Source organism: Neopelma chrysocephalum, unplaced genomic scaffold (genome assembly GCF_003984885.1).
Source record: "Neopelma chrysocephalum unplaced genomic scaffold, ASM398488v2 Primary Assembly neopelma1_95, whole genome shotgun sequence".
Classification (NCBI taxonomy): Eukaryota; Metazoa; Chordata; class Aves; order Passeriformes; family Pipridae; genus Neopelma; species Neopelma chrysocephalum.
In genome coordinates, this window is record NW_020897757.1 from 266,588 (window position 1) to 275,871 (window position 9,284).

Sequence of the window (9,284 nt, forward strand, 5' to 3'; positions counted from 1 at the left end):
GCCAGGTTGGAGCACCCTGGGCTAGTGGAAGGTGTCCCTGCCCATGGCAGGGGGTGGAACTGGATGAGCTTTAAGTTCTCTTTCCAACCCAAACCATTCCAGGATTCTGTGATAAGCTTCCCTCACAGAGTCACCCCCAGTCTGGGATGATCCTGATATTTAATGTCATTAATTAAGCACAATCTGACCACACTGATTAGATGGGAAGTTTTGTGGAGAACAGAAACCTGTGAAAGGATTTTTTGAAGAACTCTTCATCATCCTTTCTTAGCCCCCTCCATGCATAGAAATAGAAATTTCATCTTTGAGGCAGCTCCAAAGCCCAGTTTAGAGGAGTCAGAAAACATGGATTTGCTTCTCACACTCAAGAAATAAAGCTTAGAATCAAACACTTCAAAAAAATTGTGATCTCCTGCTTGTGGGGATTTACAGCACTTTCATATGTATATGGACACACACGAGGTGTTCTCAGACCAGAAACGTTAACACTTCATTTTGCTTTAATGAGAAACTTTAAACTCAAAAAAAAAAAAAATAATCAAAACCAAGGAAACATCCTGAAGCAATCTAAAACAAAACTTGACAGCACCACAAAAACAACCAGCCTTTATCCAACCTCTCCTATCCAAGCTGTGGCCAATGTTTTCCATCAGACACAGCATCCAAGGCGAGGGGAAGTCACAAATGATGTGCAGACAAGCTTTTAAGCACCTTAAAAATTTAAATGAGTTACAGGTGTAAATTTAAAGTGGTTACTCCAACTGCACTAAGGGCCCTCATAGGCACTTTGTATTCAGAATTAGAACAGCACTAATTTGATTGAGTTGAAGTGATGCTGAATCTGGAGATAAGTGGAATTAGAGCCCTCTGCAAAGTGCCTACACAGGGATTTCAGGGCTCTGACCCGATCCCAAAGCAGGGAGTTCAGGCCATGGATAATGGACTTGCCTTGAGCCATGGCCTTGGATTCCAAAGGCTGCAGGATGTTCATCTGGAGACCAGCACGCACACAAAGACCTCTGGGAGCCCGAAATCCTCGGGCAGGTGAAGCTGGAGCTTCATTCTTGTTCAGCCTTTCCATGTGAACAGTCTCCAGTTCACATCCCACAAACAAATTCCAGTTGGTGTTGGCCAAAATTCCATATCTCTGGCAGTTCTGTGTTGTTCTCTCTCCTCCCAGGTCACTTCAGCATTTCCCAGCTGCCAAAACCTTATAGATTGCCAGAATTTGTTTGGATTAAAAGGGATCTTAAAGCTCATCCAGTTCCATTCCATGGGCAGGGACACCTTCCACTAGCTCAGGTTGCTCCAACCTGGCCTTGGACACTTCCAGGGATCCAGGGGCAGCCACAGCTTCTCTGGGAAACCTGGGCCAGGGCCTCACCACCCTCACAACCAGGAATTTCTCCCCAATATCCCACCTATCCCTGCTCTCTGGCAGTGGGAAGCCATTCCCTGTGTCCTGTCCCTCCATGCCTTGTCCCCAGTCCCTCTCCAGCTCTCCTGGAGCCCCTTCAGGCCCTGCAAGGGGCTCTCAGCTCTCCCTGGAGCCTTCTCTGCTCCAGGTGAGCACCACAACCTCCTCAGGCTCACGTTGCTCTCACTGCTCTGCCTCTTCCAGCACAAACCTCACTGAAAATCAGCAATTTGCAGTAAAACTGCCCAGAATTCCCCATAATGAATAAATGGAATAGTCCTGCCCATGACAACTCTCCACAACAACAAACTTTCCATCAAGAAATGCAGATTTAAGCCCTAAATTCGTCCTGCACCACATGACAGGATTTTTTCCCCATCCTGGGGCCAAGGGAAAAGGTTTCTCCAGGTGGCACATGGTGTTCCAGGAGGAGGGAAAGGGCTGCAGAGCAACATCAGTAATTTTTAGTTTTAATAAGGAGCGTGGCAAGAAGCCCAACTTTTTTTCTTTATTAGGTTTCAGGAATATATTGAGGTCAGGAGTGGCTGAAATCACTTTCAAAGCTGGGCTAAAATGAGAAGATGAAATATATATAATGTATATTAAAATATATTGGATATATTATAGTTAATACAGTGATGGAATGCTGTGTGAGAGACACCAGCACAAGATAAGTGTTGGATCCCAACTGGCTAAACAGTGATGTTAAATGATTCAAATAGAACTATGAAATTCCAGATGAAAATCAAGTCCCACTTGTTTCACCACCACTGTGGAACAGCCCCATCTGCACCAGCCTTGGGGCAAGTCCTGCCTTCCCCTGCTTGGTCCTTGGGAAGGGGCTGTGAAACCTCATTAAAGCTCAAGGGAACATCAGGAGAACACAAAAGCCCCACTATAAAAAAATACCCTCCGAGGAGGTGCCGGGGTCTGACCGTGTGCTGGCCCCCAAATTTAAACCAGAGAAAGCCAAAGAAGAGTCAAGGGAGGGGATTGTCCTCCTCAAGCCCACCTGCAGAGCTGCCTCCAGCCCTGGGAACAACAGCACAAGGACGTGGAGCTGCTGGAGAGAGTCCAGAGGAGGCCCCGGAGATGCTCCAGGCCTGGAGCCCCTCTGCTCTGGAGCCAGGCTGGGAGAGCTGGGGAGGTTCACCTGGAGCAGAGAAGGCTCCAGGGAGAGCTGAGAGCCCCTTGCAGGGCCTAAAGGGGCTCCAGGAGAGCTGGAGAGGGACTGGGGACAAGGGATGGAGGGACAGGACACAGGGAATGGCTTCCCACTGCCAGAGGGCAGGGTTAGATGGGATTTTGGGAAGAAACAATTCCTAAATCCAGCAGTAAGAGGGACAGTGCTTCCCAAAGACTGGGCAGGAAAAGATCCCACCCATGTCCATGTCTGAGCTCCATCTCCTGCCCCTTGTCACTGCTCCAGCCCCTGGACAGGGACACAGCAGGAGGGCTCCACACCCCCCAGTTCTGCAGCATCTCCTTCACCTTCCCACCTGAATTTTAATCCTTCCAAACCCATTCCCTGATTTATTTCAAGTACAAGGGCACACAGTGATGGGACAAGGGGTTTAGATGAGACAGCAGGAGGAAATCCTTCCCTTGGAGGGTGGGGAGGCCCTGGCACAGGTTACCCAGAGAAGCTGTGGCTGCCCCTGGAATCCCTGGAAGTGTCCAAGGCCGGGTTGGAGCGACCTGGGCTGGTGGAAGGTGTCCCTGCCCATGGCAGGGAGTGGAACAAGATCGAGATGATCCTTGAAGTCCCTCCCAACCCAAACCATTCTGAGATTTTAAGAGAGAAAATCCCAATCCTTTGGCCAGAGCTGCCTGGGAGATGGGTTTGAGCACCCAGCTGTGGTTCAGCCCCAGGACCAGCCCTCAGCAGCCACTCTGAAAAACAGCCAAGGTAACTAAAAAGCTTCACTCTTCACTTCTTTCTTGGTTTCTTTCTTCTTTATTTCTAATTTTTATTATTAATTCCATTTCCTACAGCAGCAAACTGCTGCAAAGCCTGTATTTAAATTAAAACAATCCTCCAGCCCGAAGAACAGAAACACAGCAGAGCCATCCATTTCCAAGGGAAAACAGGGCAGGAAATCCAAGCAAGATTTATACAGTTATTCCTCTGTAATTATCCAGAAGAGAGAGAAAGCCCACGGGTCAGCAGTATCTCATTCATTATCACACACCACCAGCTTTTTTAGCCTTTAATTTTGTTTTATATTTTTGCAATCCCCTGCTTACACCCAGATTAATGGGGATGTGCTGGGAAAATTAAAGGTCTCTGCTGATAATGGGGCAAAATACAACTCTCCCCATCCTCTCCCCACGCAGTGGGAGCAAGGGCAGGTGCCCAGATGGGATTGGCACCTGCTGGGTAATGACCAGGTTATGATCTGATGGGAGGAAATTAAGAATACAATGAAAAGTAATTCCAAGAGAAGATGGGAAAACAAGGGGCCCTTTGAGAGCTAATACTTTAATTTGCCTTTGGCTCTAATGGCTTCATCCATTCTTTTTTTTTTTTTTTTCCATCCTGTAAAAAGCTTCCTGGGCTGTTGCTGCTGCTTTTTATGGCAGGAGAAAATACACTGGAGACCCTGTGCTGGTGGTGGTCCATAAGCCAATCTGGCACTTCAGGAAAGCCAGGAATCCTGCTGATTCCAGGGAAAAGACCCTGATCTGCTCCATTAACTGTGGTGACCCATCCCTGTCCATCTGCAGGGGGATGCCTCTGCCAGAGACCTCAGGAGATGGTGCAACCAGGTGAGAAGAACCCCAGACCTGCCAAATTTGGGGGTTGCCCATCCTTCTCCTTCCTATCCCAGGCTGGATCAGGCTTCTCCAAGTGCTGGAGGTGGTTCTGGCATCATCCCCACCATGGTGGGACTTGCAGGGAGCTTTATCTCCATGGGTTTTATAGGATATTTGTTACAGGGGGAGGGATTTTGCTGATAAACTCTTTGAGGTGTTCACTCCAGGCTGGAGATGATGAAGGGCTGAAGGAAAATGAGAAAGGGGAAACCTGGGGAGGAAAAGACGCTGCTCTGAGACAGAGAGGAAAAACAGATTGGATGGATTCCCCTCCAAATATTCCTGAGAGGAGCAAAGGAGCAGCTGCAGAGAATAAACACCCTGGAAGTGACCCCTGCCTTCCACCTCCTCCAAAAACCAGAGCTGCTGAGAACCTGCAGGGCCAGGAGAGGAACAAACACCTCCCTGAGCTCCCCAACTTAATGTATTTTAAGCACAAAAGATGCTGATTAGCAAAGGATTTTTTTTTTACAACAGCATTTAAAGCTCGTTAGAAAAGCTCCTGGAAGTTTTTAATTTTGGGACTCAGACTTCCTAGGACACCATCACAAGGCTTGGCTAAAACAAGTCCATAGGAACAGTTTTATGATCCTGATTTTCTGCCTAATTAAAGATCCTCCTCTTCAATTACAACCACTTAATCTGGGTGTACAGGACTTGAAGTGGCATCAGCTGAGGACACAGCCCTGAGCTGAGATTTAACAAGTGACAGTGATTTAGGCCTCCAGATATATCTTCTGTCTTTCTTCCAAGCAAAAGAAGGTTTATTGAATTATTTCACCGAGTCAGAGCTGGTGTCCTTGTGCCTGCAGCTGGATTTCACAGGCACCCTGTGGCTGGCAGCCCCCATGTTTCTTTTAATGGTTTTAAAATCTTCAAACGTTGCAAAAAAAGATGATTTTTTTTTTTTACTCCCAAGATGCTGTAGAGAAACAACCTAAACCTCACGGACCAAGTGACCAGGATGGCAGCAGAATTGGCTGCAGCAGCTCAGCTGGTCAATCTCAAAGTTCACCTGAGAAGCCACGATAAATCAATATTTTTAATGTTTTTCCATCTGGAGATGGAGCTTCAAGACTTATTCTAAGGGTCATTAATCACTCTGTAAAGTAAAAAGAAAAAGCTCCAGGATGTTCTGAATTTCAGAGGTGGAATTCCAAGGTTTTTAATGGGATGCCTTTGGAGCTGCACCGAGGGGGTGTGTGGCTTCCATGTTCATAATGACACTCCAATGCTTTACAGGGCATTTTTATGTCCCTTCTGTTACAGCCCAGCTGGGATCACTCTGGATCCTGGTGTTTATTCTCCAGGGGGACATATTTAGGCAGAGGACTCTGGATATTTCAGCTCTGATGAGAAGATGAGAGACTGGATTGGGAAAACTGTCCCAGCTTAGAGCTGCTCTGCACAGCTCCCACCCCGACAGACAACAGGAACTTTGACTCCAATTCTCCCTTAGAATAAAACAATTTTACAGTAACCATGCAGGTAATTAATGATCCTGCCAGGACTGTTTTCCATTCCCAGAGTGGTGTGAAGGAGCTTTACTATAAATTAAAACATCCAAGCTTTTATTGGATTTTTGTACCACAGTTCACTTACAAAGAGAAGTCTTAGAAAACTGCAAAAATGACCCCTCCTTGTTTTCCATGATAAAGAGTCAGATCTTATAAATTACATTTCTAAAATTTTAAATTTTATATATGTAAGTTTTTAAATTACATTTATAAAATTTATTAAACTCAATTATATCACATGCATTCTTATCCCATTCTTCTGCTGCAAAATCTCCATAATATCTTTATAAAATCTTACAGATCTTATAAATTACCTGTTTAGTGTGGAACAAAGCAGTAAAGACAGAGACATCCCAGGGGTGAACCAGGAGGTAAAGGGAATCAGTCAGACCTTTTATGTTCATTAAAAGTGTGATCTGGAGCTGGATTTATTATTATGTTGTCAACTAAATGTTGTTGGCACCTCAAAGCACCTCAGAATATTGGAAACACTTTGGGAATGAGAGCGTGAAGTGTCACTGAAAGTGTTCGAGCCCGTGACATCTTCACAAAAAACTGTGACAAAATAGAATCATCCTTGGAGTTAAAAACTGCAGCAGCAGCAGCAGGGAAGAGGGGAGTAATAACTTGGGAAAATCCAGCAAATTCCAGGTGTCTGTAGGGTCAGGGAGGGGAGTGGAAAGGCTGGTTCATCACAGGTGTTTTCTCAGGGCTGCTCGAAGGAGAACAAGGGTTTGGATTTTCCCTCTGGTGAGGATACAGATGGAATTCAGGCAGAGTTTTTAGGGGAAGGAACTTCCACCACTCCTTTTGTTAGCTGTTAGATAGGGTCCCCCTCTTCTCCCTGCATATTCCTGCAGAACTTATTGGAATCTTATTCCAGAGGAAAGAAGGTGGAGAGTGGATAAATTGGGTGGGGTTGAGGGGCACAAGGTGGGATTGGTACAGACAAGAAGCCAGACTGCACCTCAGGAGGGAGGAGAGGAGAGCTGGAAATCATAGAATAGTTTGGGTTGGAAGGAATCTTAAAGCCCAGTGGAAAAGTTATCAGCAGGAAAAGGAGAACTGTGACCACTGAGTTTTGCTCTCTGTTGGTTCCTTCAATATCCCATCTGGAGAGCATGGAATGAGGGTCTGGATTGAATAATCAACCTTGCTGAATTTAATAATATGGTTTTGTAGTTAATAATGAAGTTCAAAACTCCAGGCAGCCACTTGTAAAGAGAGCCCAGAAAACAGGAAGCAGCACAAGATGCTTTATCTGAGAAATCTCAGAAGGACCAAAGAGGCTCAAGGACCTTCAAGGACAGCTCCAGTTCTGGAGAAGACAAGCTCGTTTTAGTTTGATGCAAAATCAGACTGGGCAGAGCAGGAATTTCTGTTCCCAAGGCACAGAAAGCTGAATCCTCTGGGGAAACACCAGGAATTTCAGCTCCCCTGACTCCCATGGAACACGAGGCACCTCAAGAATATTGGGTTTGTGGCCAGAGCAGCCCAGTTGCCTTGGCCAAAAGCCACCCAGGGGATGAGATGACACAAATTCAGGCTCTGGCTTGACACTTGTGACCATCCTCTTTATAAACAGTTTTTTTCCCTTTGCTGTGGAAACAGGACAGTAAAATAAAGCAGAAAAAAACCAAGATCCTGGAGAGCAACCTTTGCTAGACAGGAATAATTGGACGTACAAAGGGACCACCCCCCTGAGGGGGGAAAGTGCTTTCTGGAATAAAAGCTTCCAAGAAAACCAGTGTTCTCTCTAAAGGTGTCTAGTCTGCTAAACAGATATTTTAAGGGCAGCAACTCTGGCCTTTTCCCACCCATAATTAATAGTGTTTTCAGAGCTTTTACACATCATTTTATTGAATAAAAATCTCCCACTTTGCTTTTCACTGTTTAACCCTTCGAATTTCTCCCTTGTTTTCCAGCTTATGCATTTCTCTCAAAATTGTCCTCTTTATCTCAGTCTGAAGCCCATTTGCAGCACAGAATAGAAAAAAATAATATTTTAAAAAAGCACTTTACACCCTCAAAAGGAAAAAGTGAAAAGCAGCGAGGGCAGGAATAATCTTTACAAATTACCAAATAAAATAGAGGCATCCAATTTGCTTGCCTTGCAAGTTGAAAGTACAGGAGGTTAAAAGTGCCTTCCTGTGCTGCAGAAGGGTAAAAATTAAGCTTGACCTTCAGCTTTTCAATTCAGGTGGGTATTTCAGAGCCTGCAGCAGATTTTGTCCTGCTGTACCACAAAGCAAATGGATCCTTAAGTGTCCCAAACACCAATTTTTGTCCCAGTTTGAAAAGGCAAATGTTTTGAATTGCACCACATTAAAGAGCTGATCTATATTTTGCTTTCCATTAAGAGGAAAGGTCATAATGCATGAAGTATTTTTGGAGAAAAAAATATAAACTCTGTTACTGACTCACACAAAACCACATCTGCAGGGATGGCCCTCTGCAGGAACTTGGAGTTCTCCAGTTAAACCTGAAATTTTGTTTCTCCCTTGAAGAAGAACTTGGTAAATCCACTCTAATTAAATGTGGCTGGATTGGGGGTTGATTTCGTTGACAGAGTAGACTCCAAAAACTTCCAGATGTCCAAGACAGGATGTTTAAGTCTGGACAAACTCCCATTAAAGGCGGGTGGTGGTGAGGAAGGTGCAGCTCCAGGGGAGGAGGTGAAGTGGGAAAGGGCAAATGATCTCAGGAGCCACCTGGGAAAGGAAGGTTTGGGAAGGGAAGGGAAGTCACCTGCAGCTGTGTTTGAGGTATGAAAAAATCACAACTACTGAAGAAAAGATGTGTGCTCTGCAATCAGCCATGATCAGGCCTTGGAGAGAGCAGAGACAGTGCCTGGAGAATGGAAACCAAAGGGTGGAACTAAAGGAGCAGGGATGGGAATCTTCACTGTCCCATCATTAGAACAAGGAGCACAATGAAGACAACCCTCAGAGCAAAGTATTTTCCCTGATTGTCCAGGAGAAACAGGTTGTTTTTCAGGTATGTAATTCAGTCTGAGGAAGAGAAGAGTTTGAGATCATTAAATTGTGGCTTTCCAGGGCCTAAAGGGGCTCCAGGAGAGCTGGAGAGGGACTTGGGATGAGGGATGGAGGGACAGGACACAGGGAATGGCTTCCCACTGCCAGAGGGCAGGGATAGGTGGGATATTGGGAAGGAATTGTTCCCTGTGAGGGTGGGGAGGCCCTGGCCCAGGTTGCCCAGAGAAGCTGTGGCTGCCCCTGGATCCCTGGAAGTGTCCAAGGCCAGGTTGAACAGGGCTTGGAGCAACCTGGGCTGGTGGAAGGTGTCCCTGCCCGTGGAGGGGGTGGAATGGGATGAGCTTTAAGGTCCCTTCCAACCCAAACCATTCTCTGATGCCCAAATTTATCCCACATCTTCCCCTGAGGAACTTCTCCCTCACAGTCAAACCCACGTGTTACAAAACAGAGAGGGTGGATTTAGTGAGCTAAGGGAGGGATTTCTGGTCTCTTCCAACCCAAACCATCCAAAGATTCTATTATTTTCCTTATCCAGTG

General features: G+C 45.9%; 1 long non-coding RNA gene across 1 annotated transcript; it reads left to right on the forward strand.

The window, feature by feature from the left end:
* Positions 1-324: 324 nt before the first annotated feature.
* Positions 325-9,043, forward strand: LOC113972670. The gene is made up of 3 exons (XR_003535963.1): positions 325-335; positions 3,005-3,049; positions 8,962-9,043. It is a non-coding gene; the product is annotated as an uncharacterized LOC113972670 (long non-coding RNA).
* The last annotated feature ends 241 nt before the right edge of the window (positions 9,044-9,284 follow it).